We start from the raw sequence: 14,834 nt of genomic DNA on the forward strand, positions 1-14,834 counted from the left end.
GAAATAGAAATTGGCAATATGATTTTAAGATAATATATTGTTACTTTTTGCTGGTTGTGATACAAAACTCTGTGGTTTTTGCAGGATGTAGAAGACATATTTAACAGGCGTGCTGTGAACAAGGGTGCAGGCTGCCAACGCACTTCACATGAAAAAGTTCTGAAAACTTGTAACTTGAATTTGTGACATGATCTTGTGCAATTATTATTGTTTGAATTATTTCTTGTGATTTATATTATAAGTTCTTATTTTGCCAAACCATTAGAAAAGCAGCCAGCAAACAAAGCTGTGCTACAGACTGTTGTACTTCTAGTTTGTAAGCCCATTTTTGATGGTGGGAAACTATAATTGTTGTGTTTATGTGGCAAGAAACTGGCTTCCCACCCATGTGAACTCTCCAGCTCTCCGCCCACATGCATGCATGCATGCAATGCACACTCATAGACAGTGGACAAACACACACTGACAGCCTGTCATTGGTGGTGGCTCAGATTTTTACCTTTTAATTTGGGAGAAACTGAGAGACCTGCAAACTGTATCTCAGTGCGTCAGCTGCATTATGTGCTATATTGTGCCTTTTGTGTGTTATTGAAGATCTAAATGTGTTTTTTAAAAGGTTCAGTGTCTACGTATGTCTAAAATGATCCCTAAAGTGTAGATATAGTGTATCGACAGAGGCAAGTAAATTTAAGTCAAGGCCTTGTTGACCTCTGATGTCCTCTTCTTTCATGCTCTTTTGAAACAGAGTCTAGAAAGTCTATTGACACCAGTACCACCTACAACTCAAAGTTAAGATGCTAACTTGCAACAACATGACTTGTTGGTAGGGCATATATCAGATAACTGCCTTTTAATGAGGAGAGGTCATTTGGAAGAACTGGACATAATTTTCTAAGAAACAAAATTCAATTAATTTATTTTGCCTCAGTGGAGTTGGGGAAGAAGCAGGTTGCAGATATAAGAGACTGAAAGACAAAATGATAGGGAAGGTAGTCAAGAAGCATGGATGTAAAGAATAGACTAAACATCCAGTAAAGCAGGCGGATTGGTGATTACAGGTCTTCCTTACTGAACTTAGGCATATGCTTCATCTCTTGTGCTACAGAATTTGCCAACAGATTTCCTTCAGGAGTATTTAAGTCAGCATCATTTAAGTCAGCATCATAAAGTCTGCAAAGAGGTTTAGTGATATAAACAATAATTCCATTTAAATATATAAAGTCTTAGAGGCAGGTAATACATACTTGATCTGCATAAAACATCATTTCTTTGATGATGGCTGTTTGCAAAACTGTCCTTATCGCTACGCTTTAACTGACCAATAAAGCAGCTGTAAATAATGTATTCACACCACTGAGGTCAGTTATGATTTACACATTTAAGATGCATTTTGGGAAAGGAATTTGAATTCATGTTACAATGAAAAGAAAAGAAAAATTACCCTTAAAACATAATTTTTGCAGAACTCGCACGCTTGTGCTAAGTCTATATGCACATTTAACGTGGCAAGGCCAGAAAAAAATCTGCTGTTTCAGAAAGATTTGGATTTGAAGGAGGTACAAGCTGTATAACAGAAGTGTTCTAGTTATGCATATATAATCACACATAAATGATATCAGTAGTCAGGTTCTTCAAGGGCCTGTTTGCAGAAAACACCCATGATGGCCAAACTGTTAAATGAGAACACAGGACAGTTTGGAAAATCTCTGTATTTTTGTTCAACAAAGTGTTTCGTCCAATACCAGCTATATAGTCGAGGGTTTTTATCTAGTGCAGTTCAGTAAATTTACACTATGAGCAAAACAGGTACATGTACAGTCCTGCATGCACTCAAAGCAATGACTCATAAGAAAAGTGTTCAAAGCAAATCCAAAAGCACATAAAAAAGCCTCTGCTCAGAACGAAAGACATGTCGGTCAAAGAGTCATTACTTCGAGAGCTGGGGTGACTCATTTCTAAGTGATTCATCAGACTTTTGCGGTCACCCAAATACGACCGCCAGCCAAAAAGAACTTCCATGAATTTGCTGGATAAGGAGTGGGGCAAGTCCAGACAGAGGCACAATCACGTAAATGCAGTGCTGTTGTCAGCCAGCAAGCATGCCTTGAAGCCAAATGCCTTTGATTACATCAATAGCTGCAAGTCTGAGAGGGACCCAAAGACCCAGCTAACCACCATTCATAACAGGGGCTTCCACAGACCGACCCGTCAGGCTCGTGTTACCTTCAGGCCTGAACGGTATTCTTGTGTTTTAGGATTACGGATCAGGCCTGAGGGTTCCAAAGGTTCCACTAGCATCCCCTCACTACACATCACTGCATGGACCTTCTTTTTTCTGTCATGAAAAAACGGCATGCTGTTTTTATTAGGTCTAACACTTAGACTTCCTAGATTATTCCTGTGTAGGCTCTGTGTGGTAAGGCTAGTACATTGTAAACATTTCCACTACCACTCCTGCGTTAATCTGCCACGGTTTCCTCCAATTCCCCCACTCAGCCCATTTCAGTCATCTGCCTGTCCTGAACAGATCGGGTCATTGGGTGCAGGAATGGCAATGTGTGTGTGTGTGTGTGTGTGTGTGTGTGTGTGTGTGTGTGTGTGTGTGTGTGTGTGTGTGTGTGTGTGTGTGTGTGTGTGTGTGTGTGAGTGAGTGTGTACTCTATAATTAATACTCTATAATTAAATTCTCTGTATGCATTGGGAGAATGAGCATATGGATGACTGTCAAAAATGCACACTGAGACACAAAGACGTGACGCTCATCTCCCAACACCCTTTAGACACAGGGCTGCTCCCACCTCCTGAAGGCCCCCGGCCCGGCTTTGAAGGCCCACGGCTTTGCATATAGGAGCTAAAAATCCTCATATGTCCTAAAGGTTTTTGCAAAGATTCATATGAATATGAATATCTTTACTAATCTGGGGGATTAGCTGCTGCATTGTCAAACAATGTCTTTAGACTCCCAAAATCACCCTTTGACAGACTTCTTTGCTTTTCAGTTGTCATTTAGCTCCTTATTTATGGGTGCCCTCATTTTCCTCTTCCACATTTGACGTTTAAATTATGAGTAATGCATGCTAAAACTTGATTTTCCTCCAAACCTAACAAGGTAGATGGAGTGGCTTTTAGTATGTGGGGTTTTTGTTTATTTGATTATTTATTTGACATTTTATGTTAATTTTATGATTTTTTTCTTTATTTAGTTCGAAAGCCCGCAAAAATATGTATTTCTTATCTAGGCATTGCAGCTTTGATCATCAGAAGGATGATTTCTTGACATATCCTTTAATTAAGACAGTCCATGTTTCATCTCTGACTGTTTCATTATTCTCTACATGTTAATTGCATGTTCAGTGTTCATGATCAGGGCTTACTTATTTACAAATTCTTGTTTATGAGTTATACTAGAAGAAAATGTATAAAATGAACTCACAGTCATGAATTATTATCACCACCTCCCTATTCATACTGTACAAAAGTATAATATCTCCCTGCCTTTTATCTGAACACCTTAAAAACTGCTGGCTTTTTTATTTTGATGTCAGGAACAGTACAATTTCAGATTGTTGGTTCAATGCTATTCTCTGAATGCCACTCAGTGGAATATCCAGTATCCAATATCCAAGTAAATTGGATATTGGATACATACAGCCCCACAAAGAAGGGGCTGTATGTTTTACAATGATAATTCATAATTATATGCAAACTCCCCAGGGGACATTTCTCCCGTTAGAAATTAAAACATCTCCAGTGAGTGTTTACTTGTCCAAAAAGGGTGCGAGTGCCTTCCAGGTATTTAAGCTGAGCAGAGTTCTTCAGCTTACTCCCCTTTCACAACTTCGCTCAGCTCATAAAGCACCATTCATTTGCATTTCCGTTCGCGAGAAAAAACGAAGTGGTTTTTGCACTAATTACAGTCTCCAGGTTTGAGTGTGCACATTACAATATTAGAATATATTCCTTAAAGAGAAATATGAGCACTCATATTCACCACCATCAAGGCAAACTGGCAACAGCCCCACAGCCTGACGCTTTTTGGTTCCTAAGACCTCCTCTGTGTCAGATGTGAGGAGTTGATCGAATTTTTGTAATAAGTTGTGGCCCAACTGACAGTTGACTGCAGTTCAACAAAAGAGCAACTTGAATACATCTGAATTGTTTTTAAAGAACATATGAAATAATACTGTCAGCTGTTTGAGGAGAAAATAGAGACATTCTTTTGTCTTCTGTCCGTCCTATTGTACAATCTTTTTTTTTAATGCCAATGTGTTACCAGGAAACTAACTATATTTAAAATATGAGACACGCAATGAAGTTTCAGAGCCACATGTTCGAAACAAACAGTAGCACTGAGCGTAAACTCAACTATAAAATAATTAACTGGAATTAAGATGTCTTTTTACCACTATGTTTGATCAATTCTAAAAGCAACAATTTTCTGCAGCATTAATCTTTTGTCTTATTTGTAACATCACTGCTTTTTACTGTTGTATGTTCTTTAGAGATTTCCAATCACCATTTTCTCATCGCTATCTGATAATGTCTCTGATTTGAGAAGGCTGCACTGATAAGGGTCATTTTGTGTGAAGAAGAATAAATGGCTCCTCCAAGGTGCTCAGGAACTTTTACTCGTGCACCATAGAGAGCATCCTGACGGGAAACATCTTAACCTGGTTCAGGAACAGCACCATGCAGGACAGACGAGCTCTACAGAGGGTTGTGCGGTCAGCTGAGCGCACCATCCGCTCCGAGCTCCCTGACCTGCACTCAATCTACAGCAGGCGGTGCTGGACCAAAGCCAGGAAGATCGTGAAGGACCTCAGCCATCCCAACAACAGACTGTTCTCTCTGTTGAGGTCAGGAAAGCGATTCCGCTCCCTGAAGACCAACACAGAGAGACTGAGGAGGAGCTTCTTCCCGCAGGCGATACGGTCTCTCAATCACACCACCACACAGTACTGACCCACACATATAGTTCTTACACACACACTGGACTTTCTGGACATTGTTTTCACTTCATCACTTAAATCACTTTAAGCATATTTGCACTGCACAAGACATAATGTGGATTGCACAACACTGGTCACTATATTCTTCATTTCCAGTTAATACTTGTACAGCTGCTGTTATTGTGTGTGTGTGTGTGTGTGTGTGTATATGTATGTATATATATATATATATATATATTTTTTTTTTTTTTTTTTTTTCATACATTCTTATATAGTTCTATACTGTGTATTGTGTTTTTTGTTGTACAGTTATTTCATTTTTAACCTTAATTTTTTATATTTTATTCCTTCCTAGTTAAATTTACCCTTTTTAATTTTTCATATTTATTTCCTATCTTATTCATAGCCTTTCCCTTTTTTTTCTTTAGGTCACGAGCAATTGTCTAAACATTTCACTGCATATCGTACTGTGTATGACTGTGTACGTGACAAATAAAATTTGAATTTGAAAATGGTTAATAGACTGGTCCGCATATACTGCTTTTCTACTCTAGCATTCAAAGTGCTTTTCATTCACCCAATTTTTTCTATGTCAAAGTGTTTTCTCTCGCAGATTCAAACTCCAGGAGCATCAGGAGCAACTCGGGGTTCATTATCTTGCCTAAGGACACTTTGGGTTAGTCAGGGATCAAACCAATAACTTTACAACTACTAGATGCCCTGCTTCACATGCTGAGCCAAACCTCCTTTGAGTAGGATGGAAAGTTAATAACTTTCTCTTAATTGCTGTGATACCTGTTATCTCCAACTGGAGTTTTAGGTTTTTTCAAGCCAGCTAATGCAAAGAAAGCTTGGCATAGTTGAACTTCATTTGCACAATATCCCTTAGATGCTTACATCTATTTGTTTATTTATTTATTTAGTAGCTAAGTTATTTAGTAGAGACCCACTTTACACTGCACACAAAACATGTGCGTTATAAACATTAATTAAAATGATCACAGAATAAAAACACTGAATTTCTTAGGTGACAAATTTTTCATTAGTTTTTCATGATTTCATTTTTGTTTTTTAAGAACTTACACTAGCCAGAGTGCTACAGTACTGTCAAACTGTTGTCATGACAGGACATGGAATATAACTTTTAATAAAGTTTAAACACTTTATTGAAGTAAAGTTTTAGTGTAGTGCTATTTTACTGTATTTCTGTGATATGATAACATTGCACAGTTGTTGCAAATTTGTTGGCGACACTTTTAAGATGTGAATGTCCTGTTCCATTACATCCCAAATGTCTGTTTGTTCTGACTGTGGTCATAAATGGATGGCTATAGTCGGAAAGAACACTCGGATATGCTGTGGCAACTAAACAATGCTTACTGGGTACTAAAGGCAATGGAAATAGCCAAAAAATATCAACCATGCCATGACAAAAGACCATCACCAGCACTGAATATTGCAGTACAATTTAAGACTCGTCATGGCAGGCAGCATTTTTTTCCAATCTTCTGTTAACCAATTTTAGCGAGTCCTTATGAACTGTTGCCTCACTTTTTGTTCTCAGCTGGCATGTGTGGCACCTGGTGTATTCTTCTGCTGCCGTAGCCCATCTGCTTCAAGGTTTACTGTTGTGTGTGTTCAGAGATACTCTTCTGCATAACAAGTGGTTATTTGAGTTGTCTGACAATTCTCCTCTGATGTCTGACATTAAAAGTGGCATTTTTGCTCAAAGAACTGCTTTCTCATTGAATATCTGCTATTTCTTCACACTGTTCAATAGTTGCGCAGGAAATTCACAGCAGATCAGCACTTTCTGAAATACTAAGAGTAGGCTCCTTCAACCACATCAGCTTTAGCGTCACTTAAATCACCATTCCGGTCCATTCTAATGGTCAATTTTAACCTCAACAGGTCATCTTGATCATATCTACACATCTAAATGCATTCAGTGGCTGCCATGTAATTGGCTGATTAGATATTTACTTTAACAAACAGTAGAACAAGTATCTAATGAAGTGGCCAGTGAGCTTTGTGTTACACAACATTTATTTTCTAAGATTATTCTTACTTATTATTATCCACATTTAAAAATATCAGTCTTCTTAATATAAGTTATAAGAGATAAATGTCTTTGCCAACTGTTGTTGTTGTTGGGCACTGTACAGATAAATTCTAAATGAATTAAAAGCTATCCCATGTACAAGTAATTTAATAACATTATAGCTATAAGTAAATAAATAAATAAATAATTTATAAATAAATAATATGTGATTCTGAAAAGGCTGAATCTGCCTAATGATTATTTTTACTTTGGGTACTTTTAAGTATATTTTCTGATACACTGGCGTTTGTGTTGTTAATTACGTGGAAGTTGGGAGCTGAAACTATTAATTATTCTTTTTGCAAATGTGTGTCAGGTAATGAGTTCAGTAAAACACATTAATAAATAGAAATGGTAGAGGAGCGTGTGAATAATAAAAACATTAAAGAAAATAGTTCCCACACTTGAAAAGAAAATAGATAGGTTTCAGTGTTCCCTTATCAGGCTTTTAATGCGATCGGAAAATAAGTCAGCTAAACATCCCCTTTAATTGTTCTCACATGCGAAAAAAATGCCTTGTGTCATCATTAATCGTAATTTTCCCGCTGCATTCACGAGAGGGGGGAGGGAGGACCAGGAGAAAGCATGGTGTGCAAGGGAGGGAGGGAGGGAGTCCAGAAAGCCGAGGGGGAGGGATTTGAGCTAGAAAGTCAGAATTGTGCGATTCTCCAAGCTCCGTTGCGCACTTTCGAAGGACTACGCACCCGCTTCCCGCCGGCTTCAACGCAACGCCGCGTCGCACTAACGATGTTGTGAATGAGAGGATGAGTGACGTCAGCGGGCGAATGTCAACAATGTAGCGACTGAGAGTAGGCGTTCCAGTCGAGTGTAACAAACAGCAGAGAAGGAGCGGCACGCCGTGCAGGATCAACACGCACACACGCGCGCGCGCACACGTACACAACAAATCGTAAAATCACAGACACTGTAGCGTGTGTGTCTGTCTGTGTGTGTGTTTTAAATAAACATTCTTGTAAGTGACAAAGAACCGAGTTGCGGCAGCGAGAGAAGTCATCCATCTGCAATCAGGAGGGTTTGAGGAAACGGCAAACCGAGTCATCATGTGAAAGAACTTGTGGGAAACGGACAAAAGGGCTGGAGTACGAGCAGAATAGGACGGAAAAGGTGAGCTGGCGTGCACGTCTTTTTCCTCTCTGACCACTCTCTCTCTCTCTCGCTCGCTCGCTCTCTCGCTATCCTTTTCTCGCTCTCTAGCTGTTCTTTTTGTTAGCTTTCAATCTCGGTCTATTGTTGATGCTCTCATAACCGAGACGCAAACTTGCATAAGTGACGCAGTGGTAGTGGGCTACTACCAACAGAGCCCCCTGCTGAGATGCATAAAAAAATCGACTTTATAGGGGAAAAAAGCAGAACCGCACGCATGAATCTTGAAAGCCTGGCGCGTGGTACGAATATTGAAGCCTGTAATGTGATGGGGTGTGAACGCGGGTTCAGGAGTGAAACACAACTCTGTACCGCATCCTGTTATGCTTTGAGTCACCGCTCTCTGTGTGCTCCTCTGTACTGTTGTTTTTTTGTTTTTGTTTTTTTATCCAATATGGTAAAGTAGTCGGTGGTGATCCGTCAGGATGAGCTGCCACATGCAGAGTCATTAAACACCTTCCTCGTTCAATACGTGTGCATCTAGTTCATGTGGAGCTCATTAGAACTGTTACTACCGCTATTCCAGTTTATTTCACTCTGTGTGAAATCATTGTATTACTGTAGGGTCTTTACCTTAAAATATAAAGCCCATTGGGCGTTGTGATTTGGCGCTATATAAATAAAATAAACTGAACTGAAATAAGCACACCTTATCATTAATCCACATTATAACAGTCAATCCCTCGTTTGACGTTAAACCCATATTTCATTATTACATATATATATTTCTTAGTCTGCCATCATATTCGAGAATATAAAATAGGCATTTTTAAATCAAACTGCACCCTTGTGCGCGGAGCTGCATTGTCATGTGAGGAGATGCTGCAATCGCGTCTTATTCAATCTTGAGTCAGTAATGTGCTGAGATGCACCTCAGTCGATAAAAAGGGGCATTTTTAAGGTGACTCTTAAAAAAAATTGTGATCGTGGATAATATATATATAAACAGTGTAGTCTCACGTGCTGCCATGCATTACGACCTTTAAAAGATTTATGAGAATGTGCTTCGTTTGTGTTTACAGTAAGATTAGTTGGCTTCATATCGGTGGCTGCAGGCACTCGCGTTTGCATTGTTTCCCTCTGTCGTTAAAGAGACGCGTGTGTGCAGGCAGGCAGGGCTTTTTCTTAATAGTGTTTGTTTCGTCATGACTATTGTTTGATGGCCATGTGTTTGCCTCGGCAGCGGAGGAGCCTGGAATCATAAGGGAGCGGAGTGATGCTGCTATAAATGCGGTGATGCAGCATTTCGAGGAAGCATACCATCCTCTTTGTCTGATAGTGCTGATGCAAAGCAAACGGCGGAACGATCGCAGCATCATGGATGGATCCTCCATCATCATGATCAAGAACCTTTGTCATGATGCGTCGCGCATTCTTTTGAAACGCCCGAAACGCCTTGACTCCACGCAGCCGCCACAGGGATGGGTTTAAGCTGTGCCGAGAGCAGGTGCATAGGTAATAGGAGCTAATAGGATCTCACTGGTGGTGTAAAGGCAGCTGACGTGAACTCACATTTTCACAGACAACGCGCTGCTTTGGCGACGCGTGCACGGCAGTGGCACTCATGCGCAGTTTTACGCACGGAACCCTTTGTTCTCTACAGTAGCCCCCTGCCTTTCTTTTCCCAGGCATGGCAGTCCTCTGTGTACTGTGAGGAGGAGAGGGGGTGGAGTCCATACTGTAAACCTCATAGTGACTTTGTCAGCTTACGTCAAGCTTTGGTTTCTTTGCTCATTAGTATAAACAAGACACGCGAATCGCATAAAAATAATACTTTCATAATTGCGTGTCACATTTTATTGTAAGCACGATCAGTTTAATAGATCACCACTGAGAAATCTCTTTATTACATCACTCAACAATCATTAACAGCAAGAAGATTTTCAGTTCCAGCTGGTCTGTTCTCTGACCAGCGTTTAGTCTCGTGTTCTTACCATGTGGAATGATATGTGTAAACCAGTGACTGTGCATTCAGAGAAAACTACAGACTTTATAAGAACCAAAGAATTCAAGATCCTTGAATGAAATCTAGAGGAAAATTTCACAACAGCAGAGATGGTGAAATAGCTTTTTAAAACCTTATGATGGGGCAGTGTTTGCAAAGTTTTAAAGCCATTATTATTATTATTATTATTATTATTATTATTATTATTATTATATTCAGCTTGTGATTCTATATTTGTAGTTTTTATGTCCCAAAAACAACTTACATTTAAGTAATGATTCATAGTAACTGCCCAGACGAGTTTTACCACAGCTAATAAGTTGCACTGCATAAGCATCAATTTATTTGTAATATATACAAATATACTTACACTAGGTGTCCGTAACAGATCAGAGCAGTAGTACAGTCACAATAGACCTGGAAGATTACAATAATGCTTATCAATTATCTGCAGCCTTACAAAACCCAGCAATAATGACTGCGATGAAAAACTACCATATCTTGTTTGTTTCTTTATTAAACTCTCTTCTAATTTTGGCAGCATCACTACACAAAATTAGAATTGTCTTGTCACACTGTAATTCCCACAGACAACAGTAAAACAGGAATATTGAATTGTTGCACAGTTATTGCATCACGTTTTGAATTTCTCTCTCCCTTCTGCCTCCTTAATTACCCCAAAAACCTGCAGCTTGAAAGTCAAACCAGTGCACAGGCTGTAGCTTGTAACCACAAGCCTTGTTTCTACCTATTTTAATGTGCAAGTAATATATAAAATCCACCCATCTTCTTCTGTTTATTCAGGGTTGCTATTATATGATATAATACATCTGTAATAGGAACAAAAAGTACAAACTAGTCATATGTTCAGTAATATGTTTTCTGTAATGCGATGAGATGTAATTTATGATCAATTGTTACTTGTTTTATTGTAATCCTTGTTTCCATCAAATTTTGTATTCAATCCAAAAGGACTGAAAAGAGTCTGTAGAATAAATAGTGGTTAGATGGGGCTAATGTCATCACAATGCAGTACTTCTTAATTGTTCAGAGTGTGATTAAGAGCTGAAAGAACATTGTGAGGACAATGACATCACTGATGATACCTAAACCTAAACCTAATTCTGTGTTTGAGCCCAAAAAAGGAGACACACTTGTGTACAGCCTCTTTAAAAAGTCAACAGCATGCAGCCTCATGTTGATAATGCTACATGACATGTAGGTAGATTTCTGACTGACTGAAAAGTTGTGTTTCAGGTATTTCCCACTACTGACAGTGCACAACTACAGCACAGTGTATAGATGTGGGTTAGTAAAAGCTCTGCATATTACCTATGGACAGTCAGCTCACTACAATGGCAGGTGCTTTGGGGTTAGGATTAGGAATATTCAGATGTCAAAGGGTAAATAGTTTATTTTTATATTAAGATCCCTTCCTTTCCATGGCACTAAATAGGAAATAGGAAATAAATAATAACAAAAACAAAGCAAACAGAAGGACATTGGTATCATGATGTTAAACCATTGTAAATGTTTAATTGAATAGTTGAATTAGTTTGCCATAACCCCCAAATGGCTAGATTTTTGAATTTTTGTGCTTTGCTTAAAGCTTCCAGATTTATTTTGGACTTTTAAATACTTTCTATTTTTTTTTTATCTCTATGTGCATCCAAATGAAAAATGAAGAAGGCCCTTCTGAAATCTGTTTAAAAATACATAGGACCATCTCACTGGTATTATATCAGAACATCTCACTGTGAACAGTGCTGTTCTGGGGATCTGCTCAAGTCCCTCAGGATTGTCTTCGACAGCTAAAATTCCGAATAACACCAAGTTCCTGTCATGTGACCATGAAGGGATCCTGAAGACTAAAACAGTCTAAAACATCCAGGGCTAGCTCCTCATTGTTTCTGCTGAGCCACATGTAATCATCCTGCTATTCAGCTAATTAAAAAATGACTGGAAATAAATGACTGGAGAAGGTGCTTGTGTTCCAAATGAACCAAGTACTGGTGGGTTATTGATTCATGAAATTTCAGCTGGAGTAGGACAACATGAAGTGATCAAATTCACAATATCAGCAGCCTTTTAAGGTCTATTATTTCTGATTTATGTGAAGAAAAAAGCAGATAGTGTATGCAGCAGGTCCCATCTCTCCTCTCTTTGCATCTTTAAAGTCTTCTTTGCATCACTAAGGGTATCTGAGTACCCCTGACCGGCTCAGTTGAATATCCCAAGTCACTGCCTTGGCTAGGGAAAAAAAAAGATGTTGCTATTGCACTCTCAAAGGCAGGTGATTGGGCATCTGCCAGTGATGGCATAGCTGGAGAAGCACTGCTTGGAGAAATCTCAGATTCTGTACATTACAGCAAAAGCTATTGTTTCCTTCTCCTTTTCTCCCTGTTGTGATCCCTTCTTTCCCCGTGTCATGTCATGGCTGCTCATTCTTCTTCTCTTTTCCCACTTTTCTCAGTAGTGATGTGCACTGGTGTTCTCATCACTTGTGTGAAATCAGATTGCATTATACACCCAGCCCCAGCTGCCATCAGTCTGCGGCTGCAGAGTCAGGGCCTGTCTGTGTGTGTTTGACTCTTGCCAAGAAGCTAGCAAAACTAAACCACCACAGTCAATTTTCTGATTGTTTTGGTTTGTGTTTGTGCCTTTGTGTGCCTGTTAGAAACGATGGAGTAAATGACCCACCTATTTGATGACCTCTTCCCTGAGTGGAGGACTTCACCTTCTGAGCTGTGAATGAAAACTCAATTCAGTGAAGGGAAAGGAGGGGGGTTTGGTGTTTAGAAGAATGTAAAGTAGCATTCAGTAAACAAAAAGAAATCATTTAGCGTAACCTGTTTATATTAGATTATTGCAGCACTGTTACTGTTGGCACAGTTGACTCATCAGAACGAGGCTGAAAGCTGCTTTAGAGAAAACCTTGAAGTGCTCTGAACAAGGGAGGAAACTTAGCCTCAGTGTAGTAAAATGGTTGTAATATAGTAAAGTTTTCTGATTTCTGTTAAAAGACATTTCCCAACAGAGAAGTCCAAGTATATTTATAATTCATCCGTTAAACAGTACCAGTCAGAAGTTTGGACACAGTCATGCACTCATATCAATGAATGAGTCTTCAGACATTTAACTAGTACTGTATGTGTTATCTGCATTTGTAAGAACTGATTAAAGTGGCAATGAGTTCAAATTATAATCATATTTAAAGTTTAATTTTCACGTTAACCTAATTCTGGAAATCTTAAATCTCAGAAACCAATCTGAGAAAATAAATAAATAAAAAACCTAGATTTAAACCCATTAACCTTTCCTTAAAAGTCTGATTTCACCATTGATCAGTTAAAGAGTTTTGTAAAACTGTAAATTGGAAATTGTTCAATCTTATTTTCTTGTCACAGTTTAACTTTTTCAGCTCTCTCACGTACATGTGTTCCATTATCTGTCACAAGTTTAAACATAAATTGAGAATATGAGACAAAATTTACAGTTACGCCCCAGACGCCCATTTACATTACGACTCAGCTCAGAAGCAACAAGAAACTGACATTAGAGTTTTAAGAAGTGTAGTTTTATTCTAAATGACATCATAACTTAGCTAAAACAACTGGTACCCCAAAAAGACAAAACTGGTGTGTGTCTCTGTAGAGTGACCCTCAGTCTTGCCTTTATCCACACCTTACCAAATATGGTTAATTAGCAGTGAAGCCCAGGCAACCTTAAGAGAATACGGGTTGCAGAGGGACGTAACACTTACATAAACTTAGCTTCATTCACATCTTGATTCCTAAAATAACTTAGCAGTTGTTTCAAATATCAAATAGTTTCATAAAACCATTCAAAACCACAAGGATGTGTAGCAAATTCTGGGGGGAGGGAAACAGACATTTTAGTTGCAGGTTTCTTTCAGCTTTTTCCTTTTATATTTAATGGCAATTCTCAAATTTTCTTTGTAGATTTTATTAAATAATATTCCTTTTTTCCTTTTCTTGTGGAAAAGAAGTCTCATTTTGTTGCTCTCATGTAGAGACTTCACTTACGAGTGCGCCTATAGTTTGATAAAAATAGCTATGTGTTACAGTTGACGCATTCTCATTTATGCACATGTGAAACACACGCCTCCACATTTAAACAAGCTCTTTGATGAAGCTTTTGCACGCTGTTTTTCAATTCCACTGACTTGTGTGTGGTCTTTGTTTTATTTTTTCCAAGCATCACTAAATGTGAATGACATGTGCGCTACAGTGTTTCTTCCCCTGGGCCAACTGGCAAAATGGCGGCTAGAGAGCCTCATCCAGTGCTTTTGCAGCGTCTGGATATTCACCACGGTGACGATAACAGAGCCTATATGGATGCGTCCAGCTTAAACAGCTCCTCCATATAAGAATGCTGGATTTTCTCAGCATTGCTTGGGTTATTCTTAGTAAGGACTGTTGTCTGTGTGGTCCCCAGAGCCCATCCCCCTGCTGCCACCATAGAAATGCTATGCATACCATATCACATTAGAGCACTTTGTGGTGAAAATGAGGCAACGTAGACAGAGAATTTCTCTGGGGTTAGGCCCCCTCGTAGTCCTCCCGGGGAACACTGAAGCACAGAAGTAGTCTTCTGGTTGCTCTCTGGAGCTGCTGAGTCACATGTGAAGTGTATATATTCAGTATATATATAC

At 39.0% G+C, this 14,834-nt stretch overlaps 1 protein-coding gene across 2 annotated transcripts in view; it reads left to right on the forward strand.

Moving 5' to 3' along the window:
- Positions 1–8,037: 8,037 nt before the first annotated feature.
- bach2b (BACH transcriptional regulator 2b) overlaps positions 8,038–14,834 on the forward strand; it is a 95,249-nt gene continuing 88,452 nt past the window's right edge. Inside the window, exon 1 of one of the 2 annotated variants that reach the window (XM_026142947.1) lies at positions 8,038–8,175. The gene's annotated coding sequence lies outside the window, so the exon portion shown is untranslated. The remainder of the gene's footprint in view (positions 8,176–14,834) is intronic. The other variant, XM_026142945.1, reaches the window with a different exon arrangement.

This window comes from Astatotilapia calliptera, chromosome 15 (genome assembly GCF_900246225.1).
Source record: "Astatotilapia calliptera chromosome 15, fAstCal1.2, whole genome shotgun sequence".
Classification (NCBI taxonomy): domain Eukaryota; kingdom Metazoa; phylum Chordata; class Actinopteri; order Cichliformes; family Cichlidae; genus Astatotilapia; species Astatotilapia calliptera.